General features: G+C 39.7%; 1 long non-coding RNA gene across 1 annotated transcript; it reads right to left on the bottom strand.

Annotated features, from left to right (window-relative positions):
* On the bottom strand, positions 1-20531 carry LOC109499977. Its single transcript, XR_002742565.2, has 5 exons — positions 18088-20531; positions 12770-12884; positions 8446-8562; positions 2785-3092; positions 1-2646 (listed from the first exon to the last, which is right to left on the bottom strand). It is a non-coding gene; the product is annotated as an uncharacterized LOC109499977 (long non-coding RNA).
* Between the last annotated feature and the right edge of the window lie 1132 nt (positions 20532-21663).

Raw genomic sequence — 21663 nt, 5'->3', positions numbered from 1 at the left:
CATTGGAATGCCCCCCTCACTGCCCCCCCCCCCCCCGGGTTTGAAGCTCCTGAGGCTTATTATACAAAGGTGGTGGTATCAGCGACAGTGGGGAAGGTGTTCACTGCCCAAGGCTGGCTTCCTGTTCCACCTGTCATTCTTGTCACGTACAAACAGGCCATATTCGGGATGCTCTCCGATTGATGGTGAAGTCATGAGAAAAAGAGAAGAGATTAGCAGGTAACAAACGAAAATATTACCCTACCACACACAGCTAAGCAAACACCGTCTGATGATCAAAAGGGCGAGGACGTGGAACGGAATGAGGTCACTTACCTTCAGGTTTCTTTCCTCACATAGGAAGCCCGGCATGGAGTACCTGTGCGGAGGCACCTCATGCTGCCTAGCAAAGCAGAATCTAGAAATTAGCTCCTGAACATTACTCTCACTGACCAGGAGAGGGCACCTAGCACTAATGAATGAAAAAATCCTGTCCACAACAGATTCCTCGTGGACTCTACTACCTGTACTTTACAAATCAATTTATTTCATGTGTCCGTTGCAAACGCCTTTCGATCTCAGGATAATTGCAGTCACACCTTCTTCTTGATGACAGTCCTGTGCTATATAATGTACCAGGTGGCCGAGATAACTGATTTTCCAGTACAGGGCACAGAAAGAAGTCCCTATGAGTAAAAAATAATTTCAGAGGGAAGAATTTATTTGTATTGACAATTCCCCCCCCCCCAAAATGAACACATTAGACAAATTAAAATGTATTTAAGCAATCTTTCAGAAGAGGGAGAACATACTTATTAAAACCTTCCTGTACCGAAGCACTTCTGATTCATTCTCCCTCCCATTTCTTACACACACATGTGTGGCTTGGTTTAGACTGTGAGTTCAAAGAACTCACCTCTAAACACGTTAAAACAGGGGAAGTCATATTCTACCATAAAACAAAATGTGACACTATATTTGTACCACCCTTTCCCATGCCAAAAAAAAAAAAAAGAAAGAAAGAAAGAAAGAAAGAAAGAAACTTGAATTCTATGTATTTCCTTTTAGGTCTAGCACAGACATAAACAACAATAAATTGGCCAACCATATTCTTCAGGCATATAATTTTCTTTCTTCCCAAAGTGGACACTCCCTGGGAAAATACAAATAACTTCTAATTGCAAAGCCCTTCAACACACAAAAAAAGTAGGCCACCTTGACCAGAGCACAAAATAATCTTTTCCAAGAGCACTTGAATGAGAGCCTCATTATCCAAGGAAAAAATACATACCAAGATTTTTTACTACTTTATTTTGTTTCGTTTTCAAATACTTTTTATAGCCATGGAAAAAAAACATATTGATGAATCGATTTTTCCAAAACAAAACCATGATGTCTTTTAATTTTAGCCTGAAAGTAGCTCCCCATCTCCAACATTTGAGAAATAATAACACTGTGGCAGAGTGTAGCTGAAAGACTTGCTCAGGGACCCACAATGTGTCCAACTCTGGGGGTAATATTTCCACACACCACGCACTGATTTCATATTATAAAATTACCTAGAAATTCCCAACTATTTGTGTCCTACTGGATATAAAGAAATGTCTGTAATCCAAAGTCGTGATGGCTTAATTTCAATTATAGCAACTGGAACCAACTCCAGTTTAGGAATCTAATTATTTAACACTCAAAGAAAGTACATTTGGCTCTTGGTTGACAATTATCTTCCCTGTTATTAATGATAATAAACAATGCCCTTAAGGAGTGGCTGCTATGTGTCACTGTCCCCTCGATTATCTTCCAAAGTAGTTTTTATTGTCTCCATTTTATAGAAGACAAGACTGAAAGGCTCAGAGATGTTAAGTAACTGTCCCAAAGTACACAGCAATTAGCAGCAGAGGCAGAAATGGCACCAGCTGTGTCTGACTTCTCGACATTGCTGTCTCCAATACCCCTCACTTCCCCTTAACTGCATAAATTATTCTATGAAATTGAACCATAGATGCTATTTTCTATTAATCGCATCAGTACCTGCTTTCCTAATTCCTAATTTTTTCAATTTAGGGCAGAAAGAGATTGCAAAGCAAATTACCTGTATAGGGCACCTCATAAAAATCCAGAAAGGACTATGAATTCTTATGATAAAAAGTATACTTGTATTACTAGTTTGAGTACACAATACCACAATATCCATTTTCTGAGAGATCTTATTACTATTAAGGCATTTTTGCCTACTTATTAATTTATTTATTTCACTTTTAAGCGCAGGTAAAACTCTTGTTGTTAGTTACAGCCCTGATGATCTAATAATCAAGTTCTTGAAACAACAATGCACATTTATCTGTGATGAAATACAAATTTCAGGAGGTTTCAGCAGATCCTCTCAAAAATCTGTCCATGTGCTTATGCTTGGAGAACCATACAAGTGTTTAAATTGCTTTTCTATGCTTTCATCAAGTTCAAACTAGGTGACATTATCCGCTTTAGCAAACCCAGGGCCTATTTTTAAAAGATTAGGTACATAAAATCTCAGAAGTGCATACAATCCTTTCCAACAGTTGCCATCTTCCCAAGAGCCACGAGTGTCAAAACAACAGGCAAGGTTTTTCATGTGGTTACTGGCTGCCCGAGTCACTCCTTGGCAGGCGTGTTCAAGACCAGCTGAGCCTTGGGGAAAATATTCAGAGGATGAAAAGACAAAAGATAGAATTCTGGGGCTTCAAGCCATGACAGACTAGCCCCCTGCCCCCGGCCCCGGCTCCTTCCCTCTCTCACGGGTTATGGCAATTGGAGCCCAGCCCTTACCAGGTATCTGGAGGAAGTGTCTGTAAGTGGCCTCTCTGTGGTTAGAGAGCTGGTGTGTCCAAGCAGATGCAGGAGAGAGGCTTTTCCTGCATGTCTCTGGAGCTCTTTATGGACATGGAGGAAGTGGTGGGCTCCCAGCCAGGGCTGGCCTGAGGGCGGCTTAGCCGTGGGGAAGGATGGGATCTGGCATTCCCTCTCACCAGGCTGTCCACCTGTTTTCTTCACACAAGCTACTCCAAGAAAGGGAATTCACCACCTTCTGTTCTGCTGTGCTCACTCCAGCTCTGCCCTCCACCTTGGGTTTGCCCCTGGGATGGAAACGAGAGAGACAGCCAGCTGTGGGGGTATGCCCCCTAGGAGGACGGAGCCCAGGCCCCGGGTCACCAGAGTGGCAGATAAACCGGTATCTTGAAAGGCCGGGGTGTAAGGGAAATTTGTTTCTCATCATATATTCCTTGAATATTGAATATATTGAATATTGAATATAGTGAATACTGAATATTGAATATTCCTTGAATATTCTTTTGAATTTCATAGCATGTGCGTGATTTACTTCTTTTCCTTTAAAGTGGCCAGACACCTCTCTATAAAGTCTCATGTCTACTAGTCTAGACAGACAACTTAACCTTGGATCTGTACAATGATGATAAGACCCTAAGTTAGAATGTGCTCACCATTTTTAAAAGGGACAAAGCTTAAATATATTAGTTATGAGTGGCTTGTGATAGGTTTTCAGGCACTAGGTGGTATACATGGGGCAATAGCTTCCCAGATGACACAACAGTTGCTTTCCCTTCTTCTAGCAATCATATCCACATATTCCTTTGGAGAACGACCATCTTCCCAATTCTCAAACCCTGTGTTTTGAGTGGACTTCATGTTTGCTACCGGAGGCTGACAATTAGACCTGGCCAATCAGAGCTTTCCATGCCCCAGTCATACTGAGACAGAAAGCAACAATTTGGCAAGATTGTCCTCAACATACCATGAATAGTAACCCCCCTTCCTGCCTAGACCGCACATACATTGGGCACTGGTGGGAAGACACCTCCTCTTCTATGTAGACCCCAACTCACAAGAAGTTGAGCTCCATCTAGCACCAGAAGCACTGTCTTCAATAAGCCATTTCTTTCTTCTACCAGGCCAGATCCTTCTGTGCAGTGAGGTTCCTGGCGAGTTCTCTAAATCTTGTGAGCATCAGCACATTTCTTTAGGTCTTTAGTAAGATTTTCAGGGTTTGGAAGTGCAAAGCATTTGTTTCTAAGGTGTGGCTTTGTCACTGGCACCCTCTGGTATCTGAGATTAGATTCTACTTATGGTGGTGTACATAGGATGGGTCATGAGGCAAATTAGCATCCCCAGGAAGGGTGACTACATCAGCAAAGGTCATGACAGGCTTTTAAAGCACTGAAAGACTAGTACACTAGGTAGAAGGAGCTGTACCTGCTGTCATGGGAAGGTCAGGGGCTTTAGTTTGGGATATTAGAAACTTACTCTTCCCAAACAATGTATTTTTAAAATTTTTTAATGTTTATTTATTTTTGGAAGAGAGACAGAGAGAGAGCACAAGCAGGGGAGGGGCAGAGAGCAAGGAGACACAGAATCTGAAGCAGGCTCCAGGCTCTGGGCTGTCAGCACAGAGCCTGGCATAGGGCTTGAACCCACGAACCGTGAGATCATGACCCGAGCTGAAGTAGGATGCTTAACCAACTGAGCCAGCCAGCCACCTCTCAAACGATGCATTTTATTTTATTTTTTTATTTATTTATTTTTTTAAATTTTTTTTCAACGTTTTTTATTTATTTTTGGGACAGAGAGAGACAGAGCATGAACGGGGGAGGGGCAGAGAGAGAGGGAGACACAGAATCAGAAACAGGCTCCAGGCTCTGAGCCATCAGCCCAGAGCCTGACGCGGGGCTCGAACTCCCGGACCGCGAGATCGTGACCTGGCTGAAGTCGGACGCTTTACCGACTGCGCCACCCAGGCGCCCCTCAAACGATGCATTTTAACATAAGAAATCTGGCAAGTCTTTGAATTCAACCTATGGAGTAATTTGACAGGCTGTAGGGTCAGACTCTGTGATTGATTTCTGTACCAACAACCACAAAAAGAAAATTTGTTTAAGGCTAAAAAAATCCCTGGCTCTCTAGCCATACTGAGTGGAAAATTTAAAGCCCTCAATTTCTCATTTCTTTAATCTTGCCAGTGCACTTTTCAGTAGCCAGTTTAACCCCTATTCCTCATGTCATACTGTGCCATGGCCCTTATCACTCGGTTATGAAAGCTATATTCTCTGTAGGCGCTTTATTCCAGGTGCTGTGGATTATTATTATTCCATCATTTCATGGTTAAGTCAGTCCTCATTTCCGTGAGCCCCAAATTGGCTAGATATCTAACCTATTGCCTCCACTGCTATTGTCAATCAGGATACAGTCAGAGATAACAGAAAACTCTCCATTTTAAGCAGGATGTAACTTAAAGCAGGGAGTTCGGTCTTTATAAAATCCTTGAAAGAGATGGAGAATTGGATGCTAGCCTGGCCTCCAGCAATAATTTCAGAATGATTCTGTAACACTGGCTCGCCAAAGGCGCCGTTACCTAGACCACATTTAGAAAAGCTGGGAATCTGGAAGCCGTCCCTGGAGCTTTTGCTCTGGGAACACGTACCTTAGCAGCAGTCCAGGGATCTGGAAAGTATTGTCGGCTCCAGAGCCATCTTGCCCCTCCTGGGCTCTCTACTAGCCCTAGACCCATAAAGCTACAGAATCGATCCCGTGACCACATCATCACTCTTGCCAGCAAACTCAGCAGAAACGGAAAAGGGAGAAACCCTGCCTTGCCCCAGTGTCGGGTTTTGTGCAGCCCATCTGACTGCACAAATTCTCGAACCCCAGCTTCAGGGGGCTCTGAAAGGTGTAGATGTTAGCTTTCCTACCTCAGCGGTTCAGGAAGGCTCACGATGGGGGAACCGCACCCCTGACAAAATCCCCAAGCAAAATTCTAACAAGCCTGAAACAGATGACCTCGTTTCTTCTTGGATTTGGAATAAATGTAGTTCTTGGATGCCTCGCAGTTACAAAATGTTAATAAGCTGCATTCTGAGCCTAGCATCGGCTTAAGCACCATGTTTTTTCCCAGCTAACTGCCATTGGGTTGAGCCTAAACTACTTCTTGAGCTTTCTTCCTGATGTGGTCAAGGGCTGAATTCTAAGCAAAGTAAATTAACTTCTAGGGATTTATGAACTGAAAGGTTCTACAAACATCCTTTTAAATAATGTTTACATTTATTTAAAGTAGTTTTGAGGGTAGGCTTCCTATGTCTCAATGGAGGAGGTAAGGAAATATTTCAGATACCACGGATGTAAGGGAGGACTCCTATTTCCTTGAGCATTTTTTGTTTTACCTGTGTCCTAGAAAATGTATTGATCTTTTTATTTACATTAACTGACAAAGAAGCCAGATAATATCCTGTTTACATATAACAATTTTCCAAAATAATGGATATTAAAGTGGATTATGTGCAAGGGAAAAATAGAATGGATGAGAACCCAGAGGTGCCCTGAAGCCCCTATAAAGACCGAGGTCCCTGGGCAAGTGGTGCCACATATGTACAAATTCTCTGATGAGAGACCCACAACCACATTACATGGTTTAGAATTTTTTTAAGTATGGATTAGTCAGAGAAAGACTTTGTACTTCTTAGTTGCTTACGTTAATGGTTTGACTCTTAAAAGCAAAAATGAGGGGTGCCTGGGTGACTCCATCCACTGAACATCCAACTCTTGATTTGGGCTCAGATCATGATCATATAGTTTGTGAGATCAAGCCCCACATCAGGCTCTGTGCTAACAGTGTGGAGCCTGCGTGGCATTCTTTGTCTCCCTCTATCTCTTCCTTACCCTGATCATGTGGACACATGCATGTTCTCTTTCTCTCAAAATAAAGGAAGAAACTTTAAAAAAATTAAAAATAAAAGCAAAAATGAATTGTTCACAAAGATGTTCAATAGACTGAAATACCCAGGGGGAGGAAAAGGTATTCTAACCACATTCAGAACCTCAAAAAGGTGCAATCCTGTAAAACTATTTAAAATTTAAAATTGTTCTTTAATTGTTCTCTACACTTGGGCACATGCCAACGAGTACTTTGGAGATAAAAGAGCCCATTCACAAGTGAACTTTTTGAAATGACCTTTGGAGCTCAGGGTATATACCATTTGCTGCTGAGGTGCTTACCTTTATAGTCTGCCTTTCCCCAGGTTTGGTCCACACGCTGCCAAATTGGAAAGGGCAACGAGGAAATTCAGAGAGAAAAAGGTCAAAGCTCAGACTTGGACACTGTGACTGAGAACTGTGTAGCCCGTATCACGTGGTTTAGCAGTGATGCCTACGGTCCTTGTCACTGCCTCCATTCCTCTGCATTTCTCGAGTTCCTCACAGCTCTGGGGTTAGTCCCGGTCCATGTGTGTTCTTAAATAATTGACTTACCCTTCTTAACTTGACCTAACTGTGGTCTTTGTACTTACACATCTAAAAGAGTATAAGTTAATAAACAGTGTATTGTTCTAGTATAGAGAATAACAACCAAAAAGAGGAGTAGAGGAAAAAAAGGCAAAGAAATGGTTAAGAGAAAAGGGGAACTAATAGCAATAGGTGAGTGAAATTCAATGTCCAATTTGCAGAAAACATATACTCCTTTTCTTGGATGTGCTGAGTGAATCCATAAATCTCTTCTTCCAGCATATGGGCTTGACCTACCCACCAACTTTCCAACAGACGAATGTCTCCACCCAGCTACTCGCTCCAGAGTTTTAGTTATTGAGTCAAATGCCTTGGCCATTCTAAGAAAATTCCACAAGTAACAATTACTGTACTTGGCAGGCAGCCTGGTAATACCCGGCTGGAACTTTATTTTTTTATTGATTTAAAAATACATTTCTAAAATATTTCTCAGATCTATTGCTACTTAGGAAAGTGTATTATTATCAAAACATAAAGTGAAGAGAGAGCTAGAAGAAGTAATTTTGGCAAATAAGTAGATAATAGTATTCTAAATCAGTATGTTATTTAATTATAATCTAAATGTAATTGAGTCCCTGTCCCCAAATGGCCTATTTTCAAATAGTAAATAAAAGCAGTTGGAATCTTCAGTAAGTCTCTTGGTGGGGGAAAATGCCTACAAACAGATAGTGTGTTGTTAATACAAGCCACATGACTTAACATTCTTTTTAATGGATAGTTTTCTTACTCCTCATCTCTTTATAAATTTCATCTCAGCCCCTCAGCATGGTCTTTCCACTGCTATCCTCTCTCTCATCTTCCTCCTCTGGAGGAGAGGGACCCTGCACCCAGTGTATAACCAACAGCTCGAGCTGCATAGACAGACTGTCCCTGCTGCATGACTTTCCCTCTGTCATGTTTACTCTTGTCCTGTGCTTTGACTATTTTTCTCATAAGAATCATCCCATCACTCAAACTCTGCATAGAAAATGAGATGCAACCAGTAAGACTTTTTTTTCTCCTTGGAAGAGAACAAAGTGATGAGGGAGTCTCTGGATATTTGCCAAGTACACTCTTCTATTTTCTCTGTTACCTTTGGCCCACTTAGATCTTTATTCCCACTACCAAGAGGAGAATGCCATATGTGTTTGTACAACTCACCACCACCAGGCATCACACGCCAACCTGGTTTTCTTCTTTGCTTGGGTCAGACAGGTTACTACCATGTGCTGAGGAAAGTGTAGCACGCCTGTGTCCATTTAAGTTTCTCCTATAAAACTGGAAAGTAGATGCATCAGCAGTTGGATTTTAACGCCCACCCAGTGTCCTTATTTTCAGTAACACGAGGATAAAGGTGATTTCACAGAATTCTTTCTATTACACGGGCATGTGACCACTAGATAACCTGCACCAGCAGAAGTGAGGCAGTATGGGACCATGAGGAGCCATCAAAGTTTTGGGGAATCAGAAGTGGTCCAGAGCACTTTTTCTCCTATTCTAGGTACTATCAACTGTAGGGAATTGGGTAGCTGAAAAATTATACTGCTGTTAAATGAGGAGGACCTTCCCAACCTGGCACTCCTCTAGTAAGATATGGTTAGAAACCTCACTTTAAATAAACCAACGCACCTAACGAGGCTGAGTCAGCCTTGCCTCATCCCTTTCTCTTGAAGTCCTCCCTAGATCTGGGGTTTAGCCTCCTTCATGTGTAATGCTCTTGTAGGGCAGCTACACTCAGCTCATGGTCTACTTCACTAACCACAAACATTCAAGGAGATTCTGAGTGACTATAGTAAACATGAAGCCTGCTTAATGTATTCTCCAGTCTAAGACTGTTTAACAATTCTTCCTAATCAGTCCTTCCCTCAGGAACTTGATCCTGGCAATTATGAGCCTATATCAGACTCTATTGCCCCCTAGAGGATGACTCATTTCAGTGGTTTTCTGTAGGAACGCAAGAGCAGTTTCTCCCCACTCACAGTTAGGAACTTGACATATGACCTCCAGCAACACTCCATCCTGCCATACACTCATTCCTGAGCAGTGAGGAAGTCCACTATGGAAAGGAAAGTATTGTGTCGCTTCAAGCCCACAAGACCTATAGAAAACATTTTTCTGTCTGCAAGGAGGTCTACTAAAGCAGTTTTAAGTCATTTGCTAGCCACACCTAAAATTCCACTTCTTGGGTTCCTGGTGAGACACCTCCCAAGAATTTCTCAAATTCCTAGTAGTAAGTAGCCTGCATCAGTAAATCCAGAAGCTGTTTGACTTCAACTGTCCCAGTGGAAGCCATGTTCTGAGGACAGGAAATTTTCAGAAGGGGAGTAGAAACATTTAAATAATAAAAGCATGTCTGCTATTGTCTTCTTTTCTTTTAGGAAAAATTGTTACAAAAAGTTGAGACAAATACCAAGCAACCGAGAGTCTGTTTAGAATGGATTAAAAACCAAGCTCAGAGATCCCCTCACTACAACTCTACATAAATCTAGTTCTACATGAGAGCATCCTGTCCCCAAAATTGACATTTTGCCCAGTACGTCTCCACATTTCACTGGCTTTCAGTATTACTCTAAAAACTACTGGCACTTTTTTGGGACCATTTTCTCATTTATAACCATTCTGTTAATAGTATGGCAGGCATGGGGAAGTATGTAGTTCTAGTAATTATTATATACTAGCCTCAAAATTCTAAAAAGTGGTCCTTAACACGTGACTCAAATAGAACTTGGGCTCCATGCCAACTCAGCAGGATGTCAATTCAATAAACAATAGTCAATCATCCTAATAGCAATTAAGCAATTAGAAACTTTAGTCAATCTCCAAGGAAAATGTCAAAATAGGGGGTACATTCTTAAGACATAGACAGTTTTCTTATAGTTTTCTCTTTAGACATCACACAGTCTCAATCTCTAGCCAATACGAAATAAACATTGAATATTTAATACAGATCTCTGTTCTCAGAAATTAATTTAGAGTACCAGCATGACAGAAAAATCTTTTTGTTAGAGGTGATTCAGAATAATGCAGCACATTGTAGCAGTATTTTATTTAGTGGTCCCTTAGTATCATCAGCAAAGTATATTATTTCCTTCCAGAAATAAATGACTTAATAATAATACCCATTTATCGATACAGAAATGAGCAAATTCTGTCAATTCATTCTCACTAATCACTTATTTAAACTGATTATTGTTTTTTTTAAGGTTTATTTTTAAAAGAGAGAGAGAGAGAGAGAGAGAGAGAGAGAGAGAAAGAGAGATGCAGAAAGAGATGGAGACACAGAATCTAAAACATGCTGTAGGCTCTGAGCTGTCAGCACAGAGCCTGGTGCAGGGCTCGAACCCACGAACCATGAGATCATGACTTGTGCTGAAATCAGACGATTAACTGACTGAGCCACTCAGGTGCCCTAAAACTGATTATTAGTACAAGGTTATAGCACAGTAAAAATGTATTGATAAAAAAAAAAGCAGTAATTTCTGTTTCTGTTTACTCTTTGTTCCTATAGCTACTTCTAGGCAATATTTTTCCATTTTGAAAGCAAGCCTTTAATGGAGACACTTAGAGAAAAGCCTATTTGATTGTGTACATAAGTGTCAACACAAATTCTGCTGTAGTAATTTGTGGATTTCCTCTGTGGTTTGCTTGAAAGATCACTAAATGATCATTTAGCACTTCACATATGAAAATATCACCATTTGGAATGCAGCTGGAACTGCTCTTAGCAGGGCTTTGTTATTTCCCAGGACAAGTCACAGCATTTTTAGGAACCCTATCTCAATGCTCATGAATGTATTTTGCCACATAAGCTTTGCAGTTTACTGTTAGATCATCTTCAAGTTTCTTCTCATCTCATTTACAATTCATCACATAGTTATTGTTGAGCTGCCTAAACACCATTCTCAATAAAGGGCACTGCACAAAATATCCAAAGTCCTAAGAAGATGTGAATAACAGTTCAGTTGAATGAATTATTCAATTTATAAATGAAAATTTAAATAGGATAAGGCTAAAATTCTTTATTATAGAACTGCTTTGTTTACAATTAAGTTACCCTTACCCTTTTTAAGTTAAGAAACATGTAGGTATTGGTACATGTAAATGTGACAGCTTGACTAAAGTCAGCTTGGTGTGGTCAAGTATTGGGCAAGATTTCCCATTCACCTCCGCCAAGACCCTGTCATTTTAGTGAGATTAAGCTTCCAATTGCTTCAGCCCAAGACCTCTGGAGCAGATGCTCTACTAGTCTGGTTAAATTATGCCCATTTCTCTCCCAAGTGAGAAAACACAAGTTCCCATGCTGAGACAACTGAAGGGATTTTTCATTTGGTACGCTGATTCTGGGAGTGTAATACATGTTTGTTGAAACCATACCAAGCTGAGACAAAGTATTCTTATGATTAATGCTTACTAACATGTATTGAGAACAGATATTGTACTTGGTCCATACACAATACATAAAGTCATCATTCCTACAGATGAAAATAAACAGCTTGGATGAATATATTGATGAAATTTATATCCTTATGGAAATGATAGTTCAGTTGGGAAGACAGACACTGAACATGTAATTACAGGTGAGGCCAGCTTTACAAAGAAGGGCAGTATACTATATATGTGCAAAAGATAAGGAACTGACATTGTCTAGAGGTTAAGGGAAAGTCTCCAGAAACAAATTCTGAATTGAGACTTGAAGGAATTGATGAGGCTGGTTAGCAAAAAAGAAGAGGGAAGTGTGGTTTATGTAAAAAAGGTCCTGTTGGAAAAAGGGCAGTTTGGCCTGGAAATTGCAACAAATAGTAGCAGGTGTAAAGGACATAGCACTGTGAGGAGAAGGGGGTGGTGGTACCCTTGAACCCGAGAGGTAGGCAAGAGTAGGGTCCATAAGGCATGGGGTTTCCACTTTATCTTAAGGGGTGTGAGATTCTCCTAAACCATTGTAATGACAGGAATGATATGGTCAGAAGTGTGTTTGTAATAAAATCATCCTGGCTGCTGTATGGAATATGTGAATGGTGGGCATGGGTGAATATGGGAAAATTGGTTAGGAAGTTATTGCCTAAGAGAGAGACAATTGGTGATGTGGACAGGGGCACATCTTTTAATGAATTACCATAACTATTTGAAGTATTAATATTTTAGATGAAAGAACAAATGAATATTTTTGAAAACGTCTGGCCATTTTCAATATTCTGATTATGTGAAATGAATTATTCATGTTCTTTTCAATAGATTTTTTTATGGTCAAAATTATTTTCCCCAATAAAATGATTCATTCACAGACAGAATAAAGTATGTATCATATATATCTCTGAGAAAAAGATATAACTGAATATGAGTGACTTCATGTGAAAATAGCAGAAGAAACACTCAGCTAACTCAAAGATTGTGAAATAACAGTATGTGCATTCTTTTAAGCACAATGTTTTGGGTTGGTTTGTTATATAGCAAAAGTTAACTGATATGGAATTGTTTTTTTCATTACCTATTTCCTAAAATGGCCTATATAGAATCATTCTGGGTATTTCCTGATATTTTCTTTCTCTTATTTACATCCATCACACCTCTTCTGCAGTCTCTTGTTACTCTGCTCCCTAAATCTTAAAGAAGAAAAGTTTTTAAGAAGTTAAAAAATCAACTTATAAAATCAGTTGTATTACTATAAACTAGCAACAAACAACAAGAAAATTAAATTTAAATATTTTCAGTTACAATAACCTCAACACACATAAAATACTTAGGAATAAATTTAAAACAAAAGACATGTAGCTTTTATACTGAACATTACAAAACAGTGCTGAAAGAAATTAAAGAAGACCTGAATAAGTGGAGTGATATACCATGTTCATGGATTGGAAATTTTATTTATTTATTTTGAGAGAGAGAGACACAGAGAGCATAATTGGGGGAGGGGCAGAGAGAGAGGAAGAGAGGGAGAATCCCAAACAGGCTCCACGCACACTATCAATGTGAAGAGACTGATGCAAAAACTTGAACTCATGAAACTGTGAGATCATGACCTGAGCTGAAATCAAGAGTTGGATGCTCAACCAAACAAGCCACCCAGGCAGCGCTGGAAAACTCATGTTATTTAAATATAAATGGTCCCCAAACTGATCTATAGATTCAATGCAACCTCAGTCAAAATTTCAGCAGTATTTTAGGTGGAAACTGACAGGCTGTTTCTGAAGTGCAAGTAGAAATGCAAAGAACCTACAACACTCAGAATATTTTTAGAAAAAAATGATAAAATTGGAGGACTTTCACTACTTAATTGCAAGACTTACTATCTATGATAATCAAGACAGTGTGGTACTAGCATAAGAATAAGTAAATACATCAGTGAAAAATAGTAAGAAGTCCAGAAAGAGATCTACACATTTAAGGCAAATTGATTTTTGAAATCGGTGTCAAGGGGCCTCTTAGAGAAAGAATAGTCTTTTCAAAAAATAATGCTGTATCAACTGGATATCCATGTGGAAACAAATAAACCTCAACTCCTATCTCATACTATATCACCCAAATATTTCTAAATGGCTCACAGACCTACAGATAAAGTTAACTCATAAAGCTTTTAGAAGAAAACATGGAAGAAAATCTTGTGAACTTGGGCTGGAAAAAGATTTCTTTGACAGGATATAAAAAGCACTAACCACAAAAGAAACAAACTGGTAAACCAGATTTTATCAAAATTACAAACTCCTGTTCTTCAAAAGACATAATTAAGAAAATGAATAGGTAAGCCACAGACAGAGAAAATATTTGTAATACATACGTCTCACATAAGTCTGTATCCAGAATATATAAAACACTCTTACTCCTCAGAAGGAACATAAAAAAATTAAAATTAAACATGTACCTACTCTAAAGCTGCAGCAATTCTGCCCTTAAGTATTTATCACAAAGAAATGAAAAATACATCCACAGAATTATTTGTAGATGAATACTCATATCAGCTTAATTCATAATACCGATCTGGGAAACAAATCATTGTATGTTCATAGCATGAAATACTACTCACTAAGAAAAACAAATGAACCTCTGATTGAGCAACATATGTATGAATTAACAGACATGCTGAGCAAAGGAACAGACACAAAATGGTACCCCCTGTATAATTCCCAACCATATGTACTTCCAGAGGAGATAAAACTAGTCTAAGTGGAAAAAATAAATCAGAACTGTGGTTTCCTGGGGCAAGGGTGGAGTGGGCTCACGGGGACTTTGTGAAATAATAAGGAATAACCTGTGTATTGACTGTGGTGCCAATTTCAAAGGCATACCATTTGTGAAAATTCTTCAAAGTATACACTTAAAAATTATACATTTTAATTTATTTAAATTATATCTCAATAAAATTTATTTTTTCAAGGAATGTTCGTGCCCCGAAGTAACAAAATGGGCACTTTAGAAAGTAAAGACTGTTTCTGTTTCTATATATATAGAAAGCCTTTTAGCATGATTGTCTATATACAAATAGTCTTTGTTGACTTTTCAAGTTGAATACCCAAGTACCAAGTAGTAACAATGGTCATTATGTACTTAGTGCCTGCTATAAGCTAGAATCTCTGCCATACACTTACATTTAATCCCCACAACAATCCTGCAAGGTAGGACTTACTATCTTTATTTCTGGTGGAGTAACTTAAGTCTCAGAACAAAGTAATTCGTCCAAGAACTACTTACTAGTAAATAGTAGAGGTAAGAGTTTCTCCAGGGACTGTCGGTCTCCATCACCTAGCTTCCTTCTACTATGTGCCACCTTCCAGTTGACTTGTATGTCACACCTATTCCAAAGCCATTTAACTACAGGCACTAGGTAAGTAGTCACTGCTCATCTACTCATTTAGTTGGCCTGCCCACAATCTCCTTATCGTGTAACCTTCAATAAGCCTAATTTCTCCAATAATTAACACACTGAAAATCCCAAAAAAATTGATACTTACCTCCTTTGTACCTCACATGGTAAGAGTTTCATATAATGTGTATCATAGGATAGAGCTGGGTTCAAGGTCCAGCTCTGTCAGTTTTTAATGGAGCACGTTACTTAATCTCTCTAAGATTCAGCCCTTTATCCATTAAATCAAAGTATTAACAACTACTTTCACTGGGGTGTTGTGAGGATAAAATGAGGTAATGCCCTTAAGCATTATGCATTGTGCCAAAAACGTAGTTAATGACAAGAAATAGAAATGTGTCTTATTAATGAGAAGACAGGTATTGTCCTTTTAGAGAGGGTGCTTATTTTTCTTATTATTGCATATTTCCTTATTATTTCCTTCCTCTGCTAGGGAACAATTTAGCAAGTGTGGAAAGGCCCTGGGTAGTCAACTCAATCATTCTAGCACTGGCGATTCCTTAGCTGCGGATCGTTTTGATGTATATATTCATTTAAGATTTTTCACTTGATATTTACTATCTACATTTAATATTTTTCAATATGCCACTGTTACAGGCCCCTGTACTAATTACTTGCAAAAACTTACATAGACCAGGGACAATAAAAGATGGCTCAGTGTAGAAAAACCTATCTGGTTCCCATACACATGTCCCATAAACTGACAGTTTCACCACTCCTCAAAGAGTGGTCTTTGAGTGGTCAAACTGTCCAGAGGAGTGGAAAAACTATCCAGGGCCATTAGATGACCTGTAGGAGACACTACTCCCAAAGACTTTATGAATTTCAGTTTTTCTCTTTTTATCAGCTACCTTCTGGAAGAAATTACTATGATCCATGAAACAGCAGAAAGGTACAAAAATAAAATAGGTAGAAGGCAAAAAAAACCATGTTTACAACAATGTCCTAACTGTAACTAACTGGGTGTGCTTTAAGAGACTCCCACTGCTTTAAGAACCATTACATATAAAGCTTTGATTCTGTGCTTAAGGTGCTGTATCATCAAGAGAAGTAGATAGTTTAAATGAGTATTCTAATAATAACAAAAAAAGAAAGAACTATGATTCTCAAAACTGATGTCAAGTACAATCAGGAAACAGGTTTTTTCCTTCATAGCCTCACCAAATCTTCCTTCCACTCTGCCTCTACTCCAAACATGCATAACACTTTCAAATGTTCTGAGATCTATTTCTTTGCAGGGGAGGAAAAAAAAACCCTCCATATAATTTGTATTAGGTTGTTAGTAATTTGTTGTCTTGTTCTTCTGGGCCCTAGAGTTAAGTTAAAACAGAGAGATGACTCATGGTCGGCTGCAATCATTGCATGTGATGGGCAAAGAAAGAGATGCCCGAGTTAAGCATAAACGTCCTCCCAACTTCTAACCCACCCTCTCAGAGGATCACACCCAGGTTATACGAAATTCAATAACTTCCAGGGTTCTAGGACGGTAGAATGCAGAAAGAGCTGAGGGGCAGCTAATAGACCAGGACGTGGACTGAGGAGATCGGTGGGCTCTCTGTTAGAAACAGAAATGAGCCTAGTACACTGCATGGTGAGACGAAGAGTTGCTTCTTTGCCATTGGACAGTCCATCAGACCCAGTAAAATCACTTGGACTTCACTCGTGGGCAGTTTTGCCAACTGGCTGACCCCTCATTTTTGTGGTCAATATAACCAAACTACTGTGAACTCTGGTTCAGTGAATTTCAAAGAGCCATTCTCCTATCATAAGTTCATCTCTTCTCGTTTTTCCATTTTGTTCTAAAGACTACCATTATTTACTTAATCACATATGAATATGCAGAAAGACACTAGAATGAAATACTTTTCCATTCCCTAGGGTTAAGTTCCACATTTCCATTCCCTAGGTGGCCCAAGGGGATGGGTAACCAAACAAGATATATTTAAAATTCATAATTTCTGGAATTCTTCTACTCAGTCTGTTTACAGATTTTTTTTTCAGTTCCGCCTTGACACACAGATAAGTGTGTACCAACTGTCTACTTTTTATATTTGGGTGAGTACCTGGAGGTGGTAATGTGGCATAAGACAAGAATGAGGAGAGAACACAAGCACACTGTGAATTTTAAGGCGAACTCACTCTCTTCCATTTTACTCCAGGTCAAATGATTTCTAGCTCTTGATTTCACTCGTTACCCTTTCTGAACTACTTGTTAAAAATGTGCCTCTTGGGGCGCCTGGGTGGCGCAGTCGGTTAAGCGTCCGACTTCAGCCAGGTCACGATCTCGCGGTCCGGGAGTTCGAGCCCTGCGTCGGGCTCTGGGCTGATGGCTCAGAGCCTGGAGCCTGTTTCCGATTCTGTGTCTCCCTCTGCCCCCCCCCCCCCCCCCCATTCATGCTCTGTCTCTCTCTGTCCCCAAAATAAATAAACATTGAAAAAAAAATTAAAAAAAAATCAGATACTTGTGAATTATTAGTTGATAAATATTTAAAAAAAAAATGTGCCTCTTATTCACCTCTCAAGACCCACCTTGTGTTGACGGCATACTTCCCTCTTTCCTTGTTTTCCCCTTCACACCTCCAAATTCCTACCTTCTTTATTTGATTCCCTGTGGTGCTTCCCAGGGATGTGGCCCCAAAGCACATAAGCGCATTCGTCTTTACCAAAGAACAAGTTTGATATGAGCTTCCTGAGCCCCAAACAAAAGAATTAATGCTCAGCCTGAGTTCTTTGACTATAGCATTAGTGTTCTGGCCTTGGTCATTCAACAGCACTGTTATATGGTTTGGGCTTCTTGCATAATTCTACTTTCCATTTATATGAATTATCCCAGAACTATAAATACAGTTAACAAACATGGTGTACATAGCTTTAGGGCAAATTCCACTTCTTGGTCAATGGGCCAAACAATATTTCTGTTTAAATTCTTGATATTGATCGGGTACCTGGCTGGCTCATTCAGTAGAGCAAGTGACTTGATTGCAGAACAAGCGATTCTTGATTGAAGGGTTGTAAGTTTGAGCCCCATGTTGTTTGTAGAGATTACTTAAAAATGAAATCTTAAAAAAATAAATTCTTGACTTTGATAGCCTAGAATAGAAAAAGAGGATTAGTATCATTTCAACATTCTTCTGCATATGGTATATGCCATATGCAGAACTGTCTACGAAAAGAAAGTACCAAGGTCAAAGTGGAATCAGATATGGCTCTTAGCAAAACTAAAATGCTAAAGGTATTTTGATGTAGCTACCATTGTTGTTGTTGTTATTGTTGTTGTGATTGTCATTATTGTTATTATTTCAGTGTATAGAAAGAAGTGTGGTTTCTCCCATTTTGTGAATAATAAATAGTTTTGTCATTGAACAGAGAGCACAATGTGTGGCTAGATTGTCTCCTATAGGGCTTGCACACACTTTACATTGTCCCCCATGTGGTAGCCATATGTTTGTTTTCACCTGGCTGAGTCTTAAGTCACAGAGAGTTTAGAGAAAGTGGAAGAGAGAGAAAACTAAGTAAACATCTCATTAGGATGGGTGACAAAGGGTAATGTATCTTCTCCCCTAAAGTACTATGTGTGTATTTTAAAGAAAATAAAAATAAATATTGAATACCAAAAATAAAGATTGCATGCCACTACTGTTCTAGTTAGTTATACTCTAGTTATTTATACTTGTACTGATAAGAATTTTTATGTCTGTTAGAGCAAATTTGAAACAAATGATGACCCTTATTCAGCTATAAATTCTCCAAATGAGTGCATCAGTTGACATTCATTGAGTATTCATGAGTGTAAATCAGCATTATGATATATTACACTTCAGAGCATAAGTGTGTCCAAGAAATATTTGTAAAACAAAAATGTATACTGAATTTCAGTGAAGGGAAATCTATAAAAAGGGAAGATAGTCTGCAGACTCTAACTCACACATAAAATACATCCAATGTTTTCAAGTCCAACTAAAGGAGTAATTTAATGAAATATTAATAATCATAATGCAACATTATACTGAATGAATTGAAAGTTGCTGGAATTACTTAGACACACAAAAATCAGCAGTTTTAAAGCTAGGAAAAACACTTCAGAGAGAATTTGGGTTAACCCTCGAGTCCTACAGATAACTAACAGCCAGAGAAAGTAAATCAGCTGTCCGAAGATACACAGCTTTTCTTATTTGAGCACCAGGATGGGAAACAAGAGTATTTTACTCAACATCCAGCATAAGCTGTCTACCCTCCCATTAAGGGCTGCTCTGGTCTGCCAATCCGACGGTCACATCTCACAGAAAAGATCTTGCCTCAGCGATGTGTGGTCAACCACTGGCAGTTACGAGACTCTTTCCTGAGGAATAAGCTGTTCACGGGCAGATGAGAGATAATTACAAATTATACTCTCTCCCTTCCTGCTTCCCCCATCATTCGGCCTGTCCATCCAAATTATATACACCTGTTTCTTCTTTTTAATCCATCTTCTCTTAGGGGGGTTGGAGAAATTGAATAGTTTAAGCACTGCAGAAAGTCTACAAAATGTCTCTTTCAGAAAGAGATGCGGCACTGTTCACCTGCCATCAGTGGGATTTCCACTTGCATTTTTGCCTTTATCATATAAGCAATAGACTTGCCAATCCACTGGGAAGCGTTCATCTGAAACTCTTTTGTAAGCAAGGATGCTGTGCAGTCATGGGCAGAGCAAATCTAGCCTGACTCAAAAAGAACTAAACCCATCATGTTTGGTGCAGAGTCATGAGATCTGATTATCTGAGAGAACCAATCACAACCCCCTTCAGTGTCAGTCATGGTTCTTAAGTGGCAGATAACAGCAATTGACTCTGACCATGTCATAACAGCCACACACACACACACACACACACACACACACACACACACACACTGGAAAAATGTAAGGAAAAGCTGAAGAATCAGTTCTTGGAAGGTACTGGCCTGAAACAGCTCAAGGGCAGTCTGTGTAGCAAGAAGTCATAGAAACTTTCTCCAGTAGTGGGAAGGGTGAATTCCAACATTTTTGACCCTTGTGTCCCCCTGCTCATAATCCAATTGTAGGGAGATGGTTTGATGAGCCAAGCTCGGATCTCACTGCCATTGCTCGAAGTGGCAAAACTCTCATGAATTCTCAGTAAGTCCCACCATGCAGTTGAGTAGGAGAGTTTTACCAAAGGAAAATACAGTTGCTCTTACCAGAAAATAAATAAACAAATAAATAAACAAATAAATGAAGGAAGGAAGGATGGTAGGCATTCAAATCAGCAGCTGTCCACCACATCATCAAAATGTGGTGATTAGGGGCACCTGGGTGGCTCAGTCGGTTGAGTGTCTGACTTCAACTCAGGTCATGATCTCGTGGCTTGTGAGTTCGAGCCCTGCATCCGGCTCTGTGCTGACAGCTCAGAGCCTGGAGCCTGCTTCAGATTCTCATTCTCTCTCTCTTTCTCTCTCTCTGCTCCCCGCCCCCACCCCCCGACTCATGCTCTGTCTCTCTCTCTCAAAAATAAATAAACATTAAAAAAATTTTTTAAATGTGGTGGTTAAATACAGAGAGACAGAGACCAACAGTGACAGACGAATAATGAAGTATATGTAGACAACATCTCAATGATGAGACCAATAAAAAGGTTATTAAAGCCTGGTTTTGAGTCACAGCTTTCAATCAGGCTGGTTAAAGATTTTTTTTTTTTCATTGAATGCTTCCAACACTACCTAAACCCTTCCTCCTATGTGAATAACTGCTCCATGAAACATCTCTTTCCAGTGTGCATTACTTACCTCCAACCCATCTTCCACCCATTCTTGCCTGGCCACTCCTACTCCCTTGTCCTTACCAGAATCTGAACCCCAAGCCTGTTTCTTCAGCACCCCCTTTGTTTACACTGGAAGATCAAACAAACACCATAGGGTATTTTATGGGACTTTTCAGCATTTAACAAACAGTAATTTAATTATAAATTCCAAAGTCAATCCTCCTAAATAGTCGTACAAGGAGAAAAGTCAGATAAAATGCTTCTTTGAAGCTGCCTTCTGAGTGCTATAGCTCGCTTTGCTGAAATATCCTGGGAGACACTGTCCAGAAGAAGGATGGTTCTTCACTCCCACTCACAGTACAAATCAGGCCGCATTTTGAAAAAGAGACAGGTTTATTCATCCCTTCAGCGTTAGATGGCTTGGTTCCCTGCAAAATTTCACTTTTGGTTATTAAAATATTCACTGTAGGAAACAAATTTGTAACCCATTTCTCATATTACCTACACACAGAAAAACAAAACCTGATATCTCAGGGTTTATTTGCCGAGGGCGCTTCCCATAAAAGCGAGTGAGTATGCATTGGGAAATTTGTCTGGTTAACTCCTTATGGATAAACGTTAGTCACAATCGTCCCTCCCCGCCCCCTCTTCCCCGACTCTCTCGCCCCCAGCACCCTCCCCACCTCCCGACTTCCCGCCTCTCCAGGGCTGGTGACCTAATAGCATTTTTCTTCGTGCATATTTTGGCGTCGCCCCACGGCCTGGCTG

This window comes from Felis catus, chromosome A1 (genome assembly GCF_018350175.1).
Source record: "Felis catus isolate Fca126 chromosome A1, F.catus_Fca126_mat1.0, whole genome shotgun sequence".
Classification (NCBI taxonomy): Eukaryota; Metazoa; Chordata; class Mammalia; order Carnivora; family Felidae; genus Felis; species Felis catus.
Note: the sequence above shows the minus strand (reverse complement) of the source record. Positions and strands in the feature narration are given on the sequence as shown.